The sequence below is a fragment of the Dama dama genome, chromosome 31, assembly GCF_033118175.1.
Source record: "Dama dama isolate Ldn47 chromosome 31, ASM3311817v1, whole genome shotgun sequence".
Lineage (NCBI taxonomy): Eukaryota > Metazoa > Chordata > Mammalia > Artiodactyla > Cervidae > Dama > Dama dama.
Genome location: NC_083711.1, coordinates 6,375,141 through 6,393,724, shown reverse-complemented (window position 1 = coordinate 6,393,724; position 18,584 = coordinate 6,375,141).

The following is an 18,584-nucleotide window of genomic DNA, read 5'->3' as shown; positions in this document are numbered from 1 at the left end:
CCATCTGCTGCACTCAGTCCCCTGACCTGCCCACAATTCTAGACGTATCACCTCAGGCTAAGCAGCAACCCCATGTTCCAGACTCCACAACTTGTTTCACCTGGCGTTAGGAACAGATGCCTCACTCTTAAGGTAACCCCTCTCATCCAACGGAGGCAATTCCATCCCAAGGCTTAAAATCAAACTGCTATATCCACCCCCATCCCCTCCAGAGCCTCATCAGTTTATTGCCTTCTGCTTCAAAGTTGCATTCATCTTCCCAACATGAGGATAGGGCAGTTTGACCTTGCTTGGTCCTTTACGTGTCCCAGTATTTCACAAGATGTGGTCCCTAGACCATCTGCCTCTCATGGGCTGAAAACCTGTAAGAAATGAGTGGAATCCTGGAACAGATAAAGAAACATTTGTAGAAAATCTGGTGAGATCCAATGAAGTCTGGAGTTAATAGTAATATGATAATCTTGACTTCAGTTTAACAAAAGTGCTATGATAATATGTTAATATTAGGGAAAGATGTATATATTTTTGCAACTTCTGTGTAAACCTAAAATAATTCTAAAAGTTGAAACAAGCAAACAAAACAAAAAGAACCATTTCCTGGACCCTAGACTAAAGGAATCTCAGTTCCTGGAGCAAAGCCAGGAAATCTACATTTCTAATAGGAACCCCCAATGATTCTTACACAGACACAAACTTGAAAACTAGTCTTTCAATTCTCTCCCATCCCATGCCTGAATGGCTGCTTCCTCCTCATTTTATTGATACTTACCTTAACCTGGTTTAATCCTTCAGATCCTCTCAACTCTAAAATATAAATACTATCATTATCGCCCTTTCACAGATGAGAAAGTACTAAGATGAGAGTACTAAAAGGTCAAACAATTTGTCTAGGGTCAAGCAGCCCATGATTGATGGAGCTGGAATTTGAGTCCCTAGTCAGTCTAGCCCCCAAATCTCTGCGTAGAACAATCACACTGCCTCTCCCTCTGTTGGACGTGACCAGTTAAAGAGCTCTGCAACTAAGCACTAAAAATGCATTATGACCTGTTTCTCTAGCCACCCAAGTCTAACAGGCCCCTTTTCTACTGGTGGGGAATAAGCAATGTCTTAGAAAGCATCAGGAAGATGTGTCAACTATGGAGACCTGTATGGGGAAGGCACAGTGGCTCTTCTACCAGGATCCAGCTCAACTGCTGTATTTTCTATTCTCTCAAATGCCCTAATGTGTACCAATCTAACAATGCTCATCTTACTTTGACACTACATTCTCTCAGGTTTGCTAAGCATCTGTCCATATTGTCAGGGAAGTGGCAACTTTAAATCAACTTACAATAGGTCCTCTGTATCCGCAGGTTCTGATCAGTGGATTCAATCACCATGGGTTGGAAATACTTGGGGAAAAAATTTAAGAAAGTTCAGAAAAACAAAACTTTAATTTGCTGCCTACCATCAACCATTTGCATTATACTTAAAACAACTCCTTACTGAGGATTTGTATTAGACATTAGAAGTCTAATGTCTAGTCTAAAGAAATCTAGACATGATTTAAAGTATATGGGAGGATGCAGGGGGAAGACGGAAGGACTGTGTGTAGGTTATATGGAAATATTGCACCATTTTACATAAAGGACTTGAGCATCTGTGGATTTTGGTAATTGCAGGAGGGAATGTTCCTGGAACCAGTTCTCCACAAATATAGAGGGAGAATATATATCTCCTTATCTGGACTCCTTGACTGGTGTTTAGACCTTAATGAAAGTGAAGGTGTTAGTTGCTCAGTCATGTCCAACTCTTTGTGACCCCATGGACTATAGCCCGCCAGGCTCCTCTGTCCATGGAATTCTCCAGGCAAGAATACTGGAGTAGGTTGCCATTTCCTTCTCCAGGGGATCTTCCAGACCCAGGGATTGAACCCAGGTCTCCAGCATTGCAGGAACATAATTTACCGTCTCAGCCACCTGGGAGGCCTTCATACCAAGTTGTAAATTGAATGATCAAGTTTGGGGAGTTCATGACTGCCAAGCAGACACACAGAACAGCACCGCTTCCATCCGAATTGCTTCAGCAGTCTAGACAGAGCTGACGAAACAACACAATGTCAGGCAGTGCCTCTGTTCTTGTGTATTTCCCTTATTCCAGTGAATCATAAAACAATCACAGGATTGGCAGGAGAAACCTAAGAAGTATATTCAAGTAAAACATGTTTTCATTAGTTCTGCTTCTGTGATTGGAGTTTGCTTAATTTCATTATCAATAAAAAGGTTGCCACTCATATCTGAAAAATCTGATAATTAAGTTAGAATCCACATAGTGCCTTCAGCCAGCACATGCTCATTCATGTCCAACTCTGTGAGATGCTGTGAACTGTAGCGCACCAGGCTCCTCTGTCCTTGGAATTTTTCAGGCAAGAATACTGGAGTGGTTTGCCATTTCCTACTCCAGGGAATCACTTAGAAAGCAGTATGTCTCTTTGTAAAAAGCATGAGGAGAAAAATACTTGTGTAGCATCTTTTTACTTACTTTACTATTGCTTTAATGCACTTTAAAATTTATCTATATTAATTGGGAACAAAGAAACAAAAACAGGCATTTCTTTGTTTTTCATAAATAGTTACTCTCCATATTTGATAAAAATCTCAAACCATTATTTTAGCTTCCCACAAATATAATACATACAGATTTTTTATCTGAAATAGTGTCAGCAAATTAAGTACCTTGAAACTAACATAACCACATACAACTGCTGTTCTACTGACTTCCAGGAACAAAACAAAAAACTTTTTATCAAGATGCTCTGGATTTCCTTTTGTTAGTGTTAAGAGATTCAATATTATAATCCTCTACCAGTAATAATTTATAGATTTGAGTTGATTGTCTACAAATAAAATACCACTGGCATTGCTTTATGAGTTCTGGATTTGACATGACATCGACAATACCTCATGGGACAGGCAATACACATATGTGGAAATCAGAAAAAGTAGTGAATGCCTTGGGCTCAAACTACTGACTCAGTATGTGCCTCATTTGGCTCAGTAATAAATTCACCTGCACCAAACCCGTATCAAAAGTCACTAAATCTCCCATATATATAAATTATTTATATACACCCACAACACATACATACTATGCATACAGTTTTTAAGAACATGAAGTAATATTGTCTTCAAATGATGTACCACAGACATTATCCTGGCTGAAATAAATCCTGTAATTGTCATCAAGCTGCTAGAAGCTTTTGAGAGTTCTGAGTCGGGTTACTTAGTTACTTTCATCCTGCCTACCCTTCACCCTGCTTTCATGTCCTGGTAGCTTTTTCTTTCAGAACCACCCTCCTCAACCCAGGCAGATTTCTTTCCCAGAATCACTTGACTGGACTTTGGAGGCAAGAAAGGGCACGCAGAGGGAGCAGGCAATTCTCAGCCACTGTACCTCACACCTGCCTAGATTTGGGATGTTCTCTGTCCTGTTGGCCCCATTTGGTGTTAGAAAGCAGTGATTCAAAGCTTTGTCCCTCCTACCCTCCTTGGTCTTTCTGTAGAGCACAAAAGTGAAAGAAGCCTCTTTAGCAGGGGTGGCAGTTCATTAAAATATACAACTACATCTCCTAGCTCTGGGGTTCCCATTCTGTACTTGAGACTGCAGGTCACGGATGCTGTTACTAAGGTTTGGTGTGGGATCCATGAGGTTTTCTCCTGGCAGCCGGTGTCAGGATTAGTGCAGCCCTAGCCCAGGAGGAAAGGGCCTAATGAATACCAACTTGGAAACAGGGCTGCTGGCACATTATTTAAGCCTGTACATGCGCACAGTGACACACAACACACACATGGGCCCGTCGTTGGAAGTGTTATAGCCACGCTTTCCGGGAAACAGACTCACTCAGAAGGACAATGCAGATAGTGGAGTGCAGTTTACGCCGGCGGGTCCAAGGCAGAGTCTCCTCTTAGCCAAGGACCCCGTCCAGCATTTGTGAAAATCTTTTATACCCCATGTGTACGTGTCCAGACCCAACACCTACCCCATGTGTACGTGTCTAAACCCACCCCCTACCCCATGTGTACGTGTCCAAACAGTCAATAATCAATAAGCCTGCAGTTACATTCCAAATAGTTAATAACCGATAAGCCTGTGCTTACATTCTGATAGTGTCCCGAGGCAGGGGTGATTAGTGTCTGTTTTCTCTTAGGCAATGAGTAGCCTGGATGTGATCTTCAAGATTCCCCTGTCTGGAGGGGGTCTTATCCTTCCATTGTCGTCCCCACAGGCACTAAGCAGAGAGTTCAGAGTCCGCTGGAGAGGCAGCCGAGCACGGCCAGCACGGACAGGCCTGAGATGGAGTCCAGGCCCTATGAATTCCTTCTTCAGAAGCGACGGCAAGAAAGTATGACAAAGGTTTGCAAGGATAAACCAATAAGGCATGAAGAGAACTTTCTTCCAGTCAATTTAGACAGCTTCAGAATGTGAGGTTAATAATACATAGTAAAAAGACTTCCTAAGGCTCTTGTCAGCTGATTCACTGATAGGCCGCATATTAGTTCCTTCTAAATCTTCACCCTCCTGTCTATGCTGAGAGACATGGCTTAAAATTGAACCACGAAAGGGACAGCCCAAAAGCTGTGTAGGAGACTAAACTGGGCCTTAAATCCTCACTAAAATCAGAGCTAGCTGTAAAGAAGCTGCTAAACTACCTCACAACCTTTCATTTTATAATTGCTTTCATGAGTATGGATGGTCTGCTTAATGAAAATAAAAATCAGGAGAGAACTGAGTATGAGATGGAAACAGGGGGTGAGCATAAATAGATGGGTTTCTCTGCCTGGGTAGGGGGAGGGGTGGTTGATGCAAGACTTCAGGAAGCAGGTGGGCTTAATCTTTGAGGGAAGGGAGAGCAGGGGAGAGAGAGAGAGAGACTGAAAACAGGCAACGCTAAGAACTGGGATGAACCTAAAAAACACCCAGTGCATTACCTCTATTACTGCTCTTTGCCTTAGTATCCTTTCTCTTAACTGTCTTAAATGGTTTTTAAAGTAAATTGGTTGTTCTTTTTAGGTTTGGTATATTGCCGAAATAAAAAAATAATTGTTTTAAAAGTAAGAATTAAATCACTTCAACCACATCCTCTCACAACTTTTAGATAAATTCTGCATCTTTACACTCTTCCAGAAAAAAAAAAAAAAAAAAAAAAAAGGAAAAGGAACAACCCAAATTAGACACAATGACTGAAGGCAGCAGAATAATCTATGTACTTTCTGGGAAGAGGTCAAGGTGATCAGAAAAGGTCCTCATTTGAAAAACAGGAGAGGAACTGGCCCTCAGGCAGGGGATCTATTTCAAGGTTCTAAGCTGCTGCAGAAAAAGCAGACGAATTAGATGTGCAGAAAGTTCTGTAGCTCGGTGTACCAGGTTTTGTCAAATATACTGAAATTTAATTTTGATTTAGATGAGTGTTTAAGAGCAGTGCATTTTTATAAACATGAACAGCCTTTGAAAGTTCATGAAAACTATTAACATCATGCTTCTTTCCATCAGCATAGTGCTTAAATCCATTGTGGAAAATACACACTTGTTTACTTAATATCCATAAAGTAAAAGCTGACCTGGGCTTAAATCTTACTTTTCCAACTTTGGTATAAATGAAGTGCAAATCGTTATACTTGTCATTTTTCTAGAGAGGCCTTCCCAAATTTTAATTGCATTTGCCATTTTAGCTTCTTAAATCTAGTCCCCAGTATTTTACCGGAAAATGCACTGTCACTCCCTTCCCCAACTGTAGCCTCACACTCTTCTTGAATGAATGGTTAAACAGATTAGAAAAGCAAACAGCAGTTTTAATAGTAAAGTGTGTGTGTGTAGTGTGTGTACGTGTGTATTCAACAATACGCAGGCTTTCATATAAGAATGAGGGAATGGTTCAACAGATTAGAAAAGCAAACAGAATTCTCTAACAGTAAAGTGTGTGAGGGTGTGCTCACCAATATACAGGCTTTCTCAGAAGAGGAGGAAAAGAAAAATATATTGAGGTGGGGTGGGGAAAACGGCTTTCCTTTTGCTACACTGATTCACGTTTCAAAAGCTTAAGCAAGTGTGTTATGGGTCTCATTTGTTGTCAGAGGCTGCAGAGAGCAGTGTCTCGCTGCTTTTGAAATATCTGGCTGTAATCTAGTCCACTGTCCAGGGACAGTCATTTTCCCTCATTGCTGCCAATGTTTGTTCACAGGTAGCCAGCCTCCCTTTCAAGCACCTCATTCAAGGATGGGTGTGGTTTCTAATCACAGCTCTCCAGGAGAGGAGGAATAAGAAAAGCAAAAGGACTGTTTAACATGATAAAGGAGGTGGGATGGGGGAGGAGCAGATAAGAGAAGTGTTGGAAATTTACTTAATTACAGGAGGTATATCCAGTTTAGTCCTTAAATGTAAAAAGGAGACCCCTTCAGCTCTATCACTAAGTACTTTCAGAAGAAGGAAGTGGGCTCATTTTTACCAAAATATAACACAAGTTTTTTGTTTGTTTTTTTTTTAAGTAAGATCACTAGAGTCTATTAAGAACCACCCACTCCTCCAGCACAAAGCTGCCATCTTAACAGTCTGGAATTGAAGTTCAACCAATCGCCATCCCTTAGGTTAGCACTATTCCAAACATTTATTCTGGACACTTACAATGCTACCTCTAAGTCATTCAAGCTAAGCTGGCACCGTTAAGAATGAGAATGATTACAAGGACTACAGAAAAGAAACCCAAGCTTGCTAAACAAAGCTAGGACGCACACAGAAACTCTCAACACTTCCTAACCTTGTCACTTTCCGGAGGCGTAAACCCATTATGCTCCCCCTCCTCAGTATGACTTAGGGTGTCCCCAAAGTTAGGGAAAGGGCCAAGCAGCTCATCTTAAAGCATCTGGGACACTTTAAGCAGTGGAAGGAGAAGTAAGCTGGAGAAGCCCACGGGAAACTTCCCGCTCACAGCGACCTAAACTTTCACTGTTCACATTATTTTTAAAGACACAAGTATAGGAAATACATTTTCCCAATTGAGACCACACAGTTCACAGAACCCTGAACCAAGTGGACCTTCATTATAATGCCAACCTCAGGATTGTAACCGCCCCCCCAAAGCAAAGGTAAATTTTGTTGCCAAAATGCAACAAAGTTAAAAATTAAGAAAACGACATATAAATTAAAAACATGGTTCCCCTCAACAAGGCAGGAAGATAGAGCAGACGTCAGCTGAGCCCCCCTGAGAAGTCCTGGGACAGGTGCCCCCCTGGAAACAGCCCCTTCCCCTCCTCTCCAAGTTGCCCCAGGAGGGGGCATCAGCACCATTAAGGTAAGACGGAAGTGACCTTGGCAAAGCTACCAAAGGAAAACAACCTAGCTCCCTCAACTCCCGCCGGCTCCTGGTCCCTTGGCCGCCTCCTCCTACACGTGCGACAGGGACACCTGCTTGTGGTAGGCGGCGGCGGCGGGGCCGGGGGGCCGGGGCCGGTCCTGCCCGCGAGCGCAGCGCTTGCCTCGGCGTAGTCCCCCGCGGCCGTGGTCCCGCACGTGTCGTGGCGGTCACCGGCGTGATCGGTGGCTCGCGCGCTGCTGTCCTCACGGGTGTTGCGAGTGGAGGGGGCTGAGCTGGGGGTGACGGTCCTCGCCTCCGGGCAGGGTAGGGAGTGGCAGGCTCTCTGGTCTTCTCCCTTGACTCCTGGTTCTCCTGCTGCTGAATGGTCTCCCAAAGCCAGTCGGGAATAAGCATGGACACTTCAGGGCTGGCGGGAGGCATGTGTTGTTGGCTGCTGAGGTCGGAGGAAACGGCCGGCCTCACCATGATGGTGCGGGCCCCCACCTTGGGTTCGTTGGTGTCACTGCCACTGCTAGTAAGCCAGCCCTGGATCTGGCCCCTCCACCAGCCCAGCATCATCCCCACTGTCACCCCAGGGTGCTCTTCACAGATTCTATATCTGTATCATCTCCATCTATTCTACATCTACATCTATATGAACTACATCTATTCTATGTCTCTATTATTTCCATCTATTCTATATCTATATCAACCACACTTATTCTACTGTTAGCACACATTCCTGTGCATGCACACTGGGGTCAAACAAACTGAAACATCAGAGTTTGAAGCAGAGAAAGGTTTATTGCAGGGCTATGCAAGGAGACAGGTGGCTCACACCCTAAAAGCCCAAACTCCCTTAAGAGTTTAGCAAAGCACTTTTTAAAAGCCAGGTGAGGGGGGAGGGGTGAGCTGGTATACAATTCTCTGATTTGGGGAGGGAACAGGGTGGTGTCACATTATCAATCCTTAGGCTCCAGGAGGCCTGAGGCTGTGTGCTTTTAGTTGTCAAGTAATCAGTGTCTTCTATTCTGTGGAGCCAAGAAATTAAAACATGTTTACTCCTTAGAAGGAAAGTTATGACCAACCTAAATAGCATATTAAAAAGCAGAGACATTACTTTGCCAACAAAGGTCCATCTAGTCAAGGCTATGATTTTACCAGTGGTCATGTATGGATGTGAGAATTGGACTTTGAAGAAAGCTGAGTGCTGAAAAATTGCTTTTGAACTGTGGTGCTGGAGAAGACTCTTGAGAGTCCCTTGGACTGTAAGGAGATTGAGCCAGTCCATCCTAAAGGAAATCAGTCCTGAGTGTTCATTGGAAGGACTGATGCTGAAGCTGAAACTCCAATACTTTGGCCACCTCATGCGAAAAGTTGACTCATTGGAAAAGACCCTGATCCTGGGAGGGATCGGGGGCAGGAAGAGAAGGGGACGACAGAAGATGAGATGGCTGGATGGCATCACCGACTCAACGGGCATGAGTTTGAGTAAACTCTGGGAGTCGGTGATAGACAGGGAGGCCTGGCGTGCTGCGATTCATGGAGTCACAAAGAGTCAGACACGACTGAGCGACTGAACTGAACTGCACTGAATCTCTGGAGGGACTTTCACATCTGCAAAACAACTCGGGAAATGTGCATCAAATCTAGGTACTTTAGAGAGAAGCATACGGCATCGAGGAAGGCTTGTCTGAAAAAGCCCCCTAGAATCCTACTCAGTTGCACTATATCTATACCATCTATTAATAAGTCTATTCTACATCTATATCATCTATGTCATGGTCTGTGTGCGGGTTGGAAAAGGATTTCCAGACATGAGACAGAATGAGAGGGAAATAAAGTTTATTAGAGTGGAAGAGGCTATTAGAACAGCTGGCCAGCCCAAGAAAGAAGGGATGTTGAAAAGGGGTCCTTAGCTCACTTTTATACCCAGGGTACAATGAGTGTGATAGGGGTCTTGCGGGTCACTTGCTGATTGGACTAGGCACATATATGGTGTGGGAGGAAGAGTAAGGCAAATACCTTCTCACTATTGGGTAGGAGGGAGACAGGTTATACTTCTCAGGAGAACCTGAAATCCATTAATAGTTACAATGTGGGGGAAGGAAGGACAATAAGGGTCTGGTTTTCTGTTCCTGAATTCCAGGACCCTCCTTAGTTTCATCCGCTCATTCGTCCTTGGGTCACCACATTCCTCCCTCTCTTTACTTTTAGGACCAAATTTTTGGCCCCTGTTGATACTCTGCTCACGTCTAACTATCTACCTATTTTCCTTCTCAAGCATTTGGGAACCCAGTCTCAAAGGAAAAGGGGCGATGACCACTCTGGTTTCTTCAGGCTGTAGGGGCATACTGGGGCTCTGGGTTTCAGTTCCCTTTGCCTGCTCTCTGTCAGGGTGCATTTATGGAGGGAGATGAGAGTCCATGGAATAATAAAGTGGCTTGTTTCAGCATTGTCTAGGTGTTGGTCGGGAATATTCTTGTCAAACTATCACTCGGAGATTTTTTGTTTTCTAGAAGAAATCAGCTTAATGAGAAATTTAAAGATATATGGCCTAAAGACTAATAGAAGTAGAAAAGATTCTGAGGAGCTAGCCAGGAGAACCAGGACTAGACTTTGGTTTGTGACATTAGTGTTTTTCCAGGTAAGAGAAGATGCAAGAATTTGGGCTCATAGAAACCTTTACCTGAAAGCATCTCACCCTCTGAAGGCCAGTTCTTCTGGGTTTTTCCCAGAGCACAGAGTGCCTTATTTCTGATCTCCACCCTGAATTTCTTCCAAGGGGTGTTGAAGGTCAACAGCTTGCAATGGTCATGATGTAATCTTTGTAGAGATAGCTGGCAAGCACCAATTTCCAGTCAGCAGGATCCCTTCATAGTCACATATTTGACCATGTTTGGGGGGCATTTCATGGCCATTGTGTCCCACGGTGCTGGGAAGGCTCATTCCCAGGTCTCGGGAAGATCCCATTGAGAGGCCACTCGTTGTGCTGTTGCTGGACCAGACCTTGAGAGTAGCAAAAGTCCCTGGACCATACCTGTCTTACTAGCCTCTTGGTCCAGGAAAGTATTCCCTCTTGTTGCTTCTTCCCAATTCTAGAGTTCCATTATTACAATCATTGATCTCATATGGAACTGCATATCAGCATTTTATCACAGGCTCAGGCACACATTTAGTAACATAAGAAACAGTTCTGAAACAAGTGACACAGAAAATAATATAGCTAGCAGGTATTAGTAAGGTCATAAGCAAGAATTTTGGAGAAGGAAATAGCAACCCACTCCAGTATTCTTGCCTGGAAAATCCCATGGACGGAGAAGCCTGGTAGGCTACAGTCCATGGGGTCATAGAGTCGGACACGACTGAGCGACTTCACTTTAAGCAAGAATTTAAGTCAAGAACTTTCATTGGGTATAGCCCAGTATACCCCAGGTCATCTGACTTAGTTAAATGACTATAGCCATGTGTTAATCTCCTGGTGTACATCACGGAGCCTCTGACCTTTATCCAAAGATTAGTCGTTGAGATAAGCTTTAGAAACAAACTTAGAATGTCCTTTCTAATAACTTAATTAATTAAAACTTTTAGCAATATAACACAACAACAAGGAACTATCTCAGAAATGAATAGTACTAAACCAGGCCTTAATTAGCAAAACTAGAACTTAATATTAAGTGAAATATAATTTTTTGTCATTGTGAGGACATTAACCCTGTAGCCAGGGAAGGCTTTAACTCATCAAATAAAAATGAGGTTTGTCAGGGAGCAAGGAAAGCCAAGCGGCCACCTTGGATTTCCCACAGCCCTGACTCTTTGATTTACAGCTATTGTTCACCTATTTTTAATTCCCCGATTTAGGAGTAGACTGTTGCCATGTTTTAAGGACATCAGGATAGCAAAGGTCTAACAGTGAGGACTTATTTTTTGTAGAAGCAGAATGAGCTTTGCCTGTATGTACCATAATCTTAAATAATACTTATTTACTTTATCAAAGTAACAAAAGATTTTAAAAACAAATATAAATCACTTAAAAGCAAAGAAATTCATAATCCATTAACAAAAGTTGCATTCTAAGAAAACTTTGTTCTCTTAACAAAGAGAGTAGAATAAATTCCAGTCTGTTACCAGTTTACCAGATAAGAAACAAACAAAATTTGTTTATTGGTTAATCTTAGATAAGTCTTTTCCATAAATCTTGAAGTAGCAGTATTCTTGCAGTCATCAGAGTGAAACCATAGAAGGCATGTTTAAAATCTGATTAAATTGCAATTGACAAAATAGCCTGGTCATTGCTGTGAGATGTAACACTTCAATATGATAACTAGCATTATAGTTAACCACATTTTCTCAGGGTATATCAGATCTATGCGAATTCCACATAACTTTAGGATATCTATATTAATAACATCAACCATTCAGTATAACCTGAGAAGATTTATCACCCCTTCAATAGTACTTCCCATGTACTTTAACATGTCCAATGAACCCAGGTAGTTTAATAGCTCCTTGGGATGTCTCAGGGGCCCTCTGAAGCACCCCAAAGTTAGCTAGAAGTTAAGTTATTTAAGAAGTTTTGTCAATAAATATCGAAAGGGCTTATAACAGTCAGATAGAATCATATAGATCACTGTGAAACAATATATTCATTTAACCAAAGTATTAAGGAAGATTTCAAAGGTAAACATAGAACATATCACTTCAGAGGTAAAGAAACTTAAAATCTATTATCAAAGGCAGTTCAACATCTCAAGAAAACTTGTATTTATGCAAAAAACTCTTCCCTTGGGGTCCACTTTCCATAAAATCTTCTTATCACTATCTGTACCCATTACTTTCCTCACCCATCCTGAAACAGCCACCTATAAGTCAGACCTACTTATGTTTCCATTTATAAAATGTAATTTCATTCCTCATACCTTCTTTACTAAAAACACGCATCCTACCTTCCTCAAGCAACCAAGAAGTGACTTTTATATTAGCATTCTATAGATTGGTGAACATAGACAATTTCTAAAAAAAAAATTCTATAGAACATCTCAGGATGGCATCAAACATTATTCATTAATAGTCCAAAATCTCTAGTTTCTCTGTAAGAGGAAGTTAGTATTCAGTAATGAATGTTTCAGAATCTTATATTTGGAAATGACCTAGCTATTCAATAAACTTCTGTTACTTAGTTTAGCACAACCCTAGAAATTCAGATTACCAAAATCTAGAGAGACTGTTTTAGACAGACATTTCTAAAGTATGATTATTCTTAACAGAGTTTATCTAAAAGCTCATATCTCATTTACATATTTTTTTGAAGTTTCTTCTCTTGAGGTTCTTTCCTTGTGGATAAACTTGTAATAGATAATAACAATATAATAACATATAACTTATAATAAACCTAGGGACAGTGAAAATAGTATGCTTAATGTTAATAACTCTTGGACATGCCTATATTAGATTAACAAGCAAACATTAATACTAGATATCTAATACTGAATATTTCCCAGTTCATGTGAATCTTAAATTCATTTAGGTTAATTTCTCTTGTATTTAGAATTATCTCATTTGTAAGTGCTTACTTTTCTTTAGGTCAATTTAGAACTCATTTACAACTTCAGCAATATTATCAAAAAAACAAAACACAGAAGACACACACTGAGACATGCATAAATCCAGACAGACAGACAGACAGAGATCTCAGTTTTCTGCGAGATCTCATAGTTTTCTGCTTGAGCTTTAAAATATCACTTTGACACCACCTCCCCGGCCCCCACCCTCTTTTTTGGCTTGCAGTTCTAATTTGGCCAGGGTTGAGGTCTCAAAGTTGGTTGTGTGTTTCAAGGACATGGAAGGGGTTAACTTCAAGCTTTTCCCTAGGCAGGCCTTTTGACAAGCTAGTTTTTTTTAAGTTGCATACGCAAAAAGAATTGGTCTTGCAATTTCCAAGAAAAAAAAAATTTCATTTTAACCAGATTTCTCCAGAGTCTAAAGAATATCATGGCCATCCTGTGTCAAAAAGTCATCTTTCCTTTCTGTAGTCACAGTTCTATAGCTAAAATATAGACCAAATAGTGCTCAAACTGACTCTGATGTCAGGCGATATCAGCTGATAAAAATCTCTGGTAGGAAGGGAGGTCTTTGTCCCATCAGAAGAACCTGAAGGGTTAGGGGGTTTGCAGGAGTGGGGGAAGCTTGGTCTTTCTCTACCCTGAGAAACAGGAGTAGTCAGCAGGGAATTCTTTAGGATGCTCAGGGGTGGGGAGAGCTTGGCTCCCTCCACACCCGTGAGATGAGTGTAGTTAGAACATTCTTTAGAATGTTAGGAGAGGTTTTAATCCTTCAGGCTTTTGAATATAGGAGAAAGACTTGGACCAAAGGGAACCTCAGAATCCTTTCCTAGAAATCATGTGGATATGAAAGGTCGAGTAGGGGTCGCCTCGGAAATCTGGTGGAGAGAGTCAGAGGGGGACAGGAGATAAGGAGGCAACAGAAAGACACGTGAGGCGTGAGTCCTGAAATCCGGATTCTGACTGAGGGCCATGAAGGCCTGAACGTGAGGAGATTCTGAGTCGTTTCCCTGCTCTTGGCAAGAGCTAGTGTGCCATTCGGAGGCCATTTTGGGGGCGTCCCCCAGTTTGTATTGAGGCCAGACCGTTCACAAGGTCAGAATTTTCCCGTCTCTGAGAATGTAGCCAGGGGGTGAGTCTGAGAGGGCTCCCAGGACACCCAGAACCCACTCTTAGCCTACCGGCCACAGAACGGGGGTCCTGAGAGTCACCGGCTGACAGAAAGGCGTCCCTTTGTCCCAGGGATCTCTCCGTGCCACTAACGGCATGAAAATGGCTGCCCTTCCCCACAGCCGTGTCCGACAGTGAGAGGCGACCCCTGAGAGCCGTGCCGCTAGGGCACCGTGTGACCGGGCAGAGGAAGACAGCTTCCCGGGAGCAACAGGGTGGCGCGTGGTTGGGAGACTCCCTGAAACGCGGAGGCACTCTTGGCATGGCCCAGAGGCAACACCGAGGCTCCTGTAACCGAATCCGGACTGAAAGGGAAAGAAGGGAGAGCGACAGGGAAGAAGGCTGAGGAATCTGCCCTCCGAGCCTGCCGGGGAGGCGGTGGCCAGGGGACAGTGGGCTCTGCTTTGCGTTCACCACTGTGAGCCTGACGCGGTGCATGGAAGTTGTCTTGCTGTGGGCGGAGGCCCTTGTGGCCTGATCTGTTCCGTGTCCCCCTTATCCTCACACGGGAGTCTTCATGTGGCTTTTAAGTGCCTAACCTGTGCTCACACGATATTGGTTGGCCTAGTCCTCAATTGGAAAGAAGACAAAGGAAAGACCCTCACCCGTTCTGGCGGCAGCTACTGGGGCGCAGCGGGCAGCGGGCCCTTTGGAACACACCAGAGGATAACCCTGGCCAGAGTGCCTCAGTTGCTCCACAGCACTTGTGTGTTCGCAGAGGGTCCCTTTGAGAAAGGAGAATTGAGGCGGTGGGGAAGAGACCCCAAGTCCCCATACAGGCCCCTAAAAAGGTCGTGGTCCGGGCACGAGTAGGAAAAGAATTTCCAGACATGAGACAGAATGAGAGGGAAATACAGTTTATGAGAGTGGGAGGCGCTGTTAGAACAGCTGGCCAGCTCAAGAGAGAAGGGACGTTGAACAGGGGTCCTTAGTCCACTTTTATACCCGGGGTACAAGGAGTGGGATGGGGGTCTTGCGGGTCATTTGCTGATTGGATAAGGCACATATAGTGGGTGGGGGGAAGAGTAAGGCAAATACCTTCTCCCTGTGGGGTAGGAGGGGAGACAGGTTACACTGCCCAGGAGGACCTGAAATCCATTAATAGTTACAACATGGGGGAGGGAAGGACAATAAGGGTCTGGCTTTTCTGTTTCTGCATTCCAAGCCCCTCCTTGGTTTCATCTGCTATTTCAATCTTGAGTCACCACAGTTCCCACTCTGGCTACCAATTGCATTGAGATTGTTTTCCTCTAGGGAGAAGGACTATTACTTATTGACCACTTGCTATTAGACTAGCTTGTTCTATCTTGTGTATTGCCTCAACCTTCACATCTTTTGGAGGTGGACATAATGGTCCTTTATAGATGGGGAAATTGAGGCTCAGAGAAATGAAGAAATTGAGAGAACTCAACCGTAGAAATGAGAGTGTGACAGATTGTATCAGATAATTAAGGATATGATTTTGTTCAGGCTATTGCAACAAGGACAACATTCATTAATGAAGAGCATCTCATAAAAAGGAAGAGAACCTGGGTTTTGTAGAGCAGATAAATAAGGAAGTAATCTACAAGTCTTATGGAAGTCAGGAGAAAGGATGGGAATGGATCTTGGAGTATACAAAGGAAGGATTGGGGGAAGGTTTCTTTTTTGTTTGGTTGGTTGGTTTTGGATTTTTGACTTTTGGCATTCATTTTTACTTTACTTTTTGAAGTATAGTTGGTTTACAGTGCTGTGTTATTTTCTGGTGTACAGCAAAGTTATACACACACACACATATGCACAACTAATTTTCTTTTCAAATTCTTTTCCATTATAGGCTATCACAAGGTGTTGAATATAGTTCCCTATGCTACACAGTAGGACCTTGTTTATTTTATATACAGTAGTGTAGGGATTTCTTAACTGTTGCAACTTTCTGAGAGCACAAGTTTCAGAAAATAATTCAACATTGTCAGAACCCCTTTTTCCCAGACAAGCATCATTCATTGCTGAACAACTCAGAGGTAATTATAAGCCTCTTGAGAGGGCAAAGTAGAATCTAAGAAATAGTCTCCCAGGTGTTGCAGGAAGGTAGTTGTTAGAGAAAACACTGACTGAAACTGCCTATCCTGGCCAGCCACCACAGTAACAATTTGTGTGAGTTATTTGATGACAAGTGATCCTGGTAAGGAACATGAAACTAACAAGCCACCAACAATGATTAATAGAAGAACTTGGGAAAGTCAAAAGGAGGTACCAATTCATTTCCAAGTGTTAGACAAGAATCCACTCTCAGGGTCCCTTTTCCTGCAATGCAAGGATTCTTGTTAATGCTATTCCTGTAAAACCAGTTGAACCATCTGTTGAGAAGTGGTAGCAAAGATCAGTCGTTTTAGGGTTCTGGAGATCAGGCATCTTGAAAGAGGGATACCTAAAGTTAGAAAGGTAAATATTAGCACTGAATGTTATATTAAGGTAAAGAGCCAGAAGCTGAATTCTAAGGGCAGCTAGTCCAATGGACTCCAAGAGGTTGGAGAAGGTTGTTCGGCAGTACTCTATTTCTTAAAGTTCTCCAGTTGGGACGTTGTTGTTCTTGGTGTTGTGTCCACTGTCTTGGTTACATCTTGTAAAAGAGCATGTATGACCTGAACTTTTCACTGCACTCACTTAGTGATCCAAACACAGCTTGTACAGGGAGAATTCTGCTGCAGTGGTGAGCCCTTGGAAGTTTATGGCAAGTTGTTGGGCTTCAGCTTGCAGGGCCTCTTCAGATCTTGGGAAATAGGACCAGCTACAAGGCAATCTAGTATCCTAATAGGGATCTAAGCAGTCAGGTTTCAGTTCTAGAAGTTACCAGATTTAAAGTAAAGAAATAAAGTTGCAACAAAGTTAAATTTTTTTTTAATACTGAAAATATGACTAATACTACACTGATGTTATCTAATATAAGGCAATGAAGAACCAGGAATCTGATAAATAGAAACATACTGTAGAAAGCAAGGGCACCGACAGATCTCTAGGAACTTCCTCTATGACATACAATTTAAAATATTTGTATTAATAATATCACCCATACAAATTTACCTAGGGAAGGCTAAGCATCTCTTCTGATTTGACAACTCTTTGCTTTTCATCAATAGTAACATAGGAAATAAATTTTATTATTTCTAGCACCTCTCTTTTTACAAGGTGAAGGAACAAATTCTCTGTGAGTTTCTAGGGGCCCTCTGGGAAATCTCAAAGGCAGTTTTAGGTGTAAAGATATCATTTATAACTGTATTTTGGAAATACAAAACTCAAAAGTTGTTAGGAAATTTGAACATCTAAGATAGAATTGCATCATGAGTGCCTGAGACCTTTTGCTTCTTGTTTCAAAGTGACAATGAAACATCCAAAAATAAACACCGACGGTAACATGCTTTTTCCTAAGTGATAAGCTTTTATTTTCTTAAATCTTCAAAGATACATTAAAACCAACATTAAACCATAGAGGGTTATTCTGTTAAGACACAAAATCTTTGTGAACTAAAACATTACGCAGAAGGCAAAGAATAATATTTTAAAACTTCATGCTAAATGGACAGAAAATTTTGCCGTTTTAACAGAGATAAAAACAATCTCAATTTTGCATCAGCATAATATTTGACACTAGGGCTTCTCTGGTGGCTTGGATGGTATAGAATCTGCCTTCAGTGCAGGATACTGAGGTTTGATCCCTGATCCAGGAAGATCAGGATCCCTTCTCCTGATCCTGGAGAAGGAAATGGCAACTGCCTCCAGTATTCTGGAAATCCCAGGGACAGAGGAGCCTGGCAGTTTACAGTCCTTGGGGTTGCAAGAGTCAAACATGACTTAGTAACTAAACCACTACCACCAATATTTGACACTAAAAGCCCTTTTTGAAATCTTATATGAAACCTACCAAACTTGAGATAGCACTGACCACAACAAATAAAATTTCCTTTTCACAAATTTTCTATTAGGTTTTACATCCATTTAGGTTCGGCCTTCCTCTTTTCTCTTTCTCATTCTGCAGCAACCAGTGATAGCTTAGAACCAAACCACTCTCTTGCTTCATTAACAAAAGCACATCCTACCTACCTTGCATATGGAGTTAGCCCTCTCTGGCATCTCCTTCACATATATTGATTATAACTTTTAACCACAGCAACTTCTATTCCACAGGGAAAATTAAGAGGCTGGTAACTGAACAATCTGCCACACACCAGCATTTTGCAGCAGATTAGCAGAGCTCACAACTTCCTGTAACCATACATGTCCCTTACAATACAGTGTCTCAAAGTGGCAAAAATTAAACATGCTCATTAACAACCCAAAGTAGAAAACCTCTCGGCAGGGTATAAAAATAAGAGGCAAGTGTATTCAAACTTTAAATTATGATTAGTAATTAATGTTTTAATACTCTATCTTACTTGGAGGTGATGTATGTAAACTCAATTTAGTAGAAGTCTAAAGTTTTAAATCACCTAATATTCTGGGAAATTACCTTCAAGCTTACAGATTACAAAAGATAATTACTGTTGAAA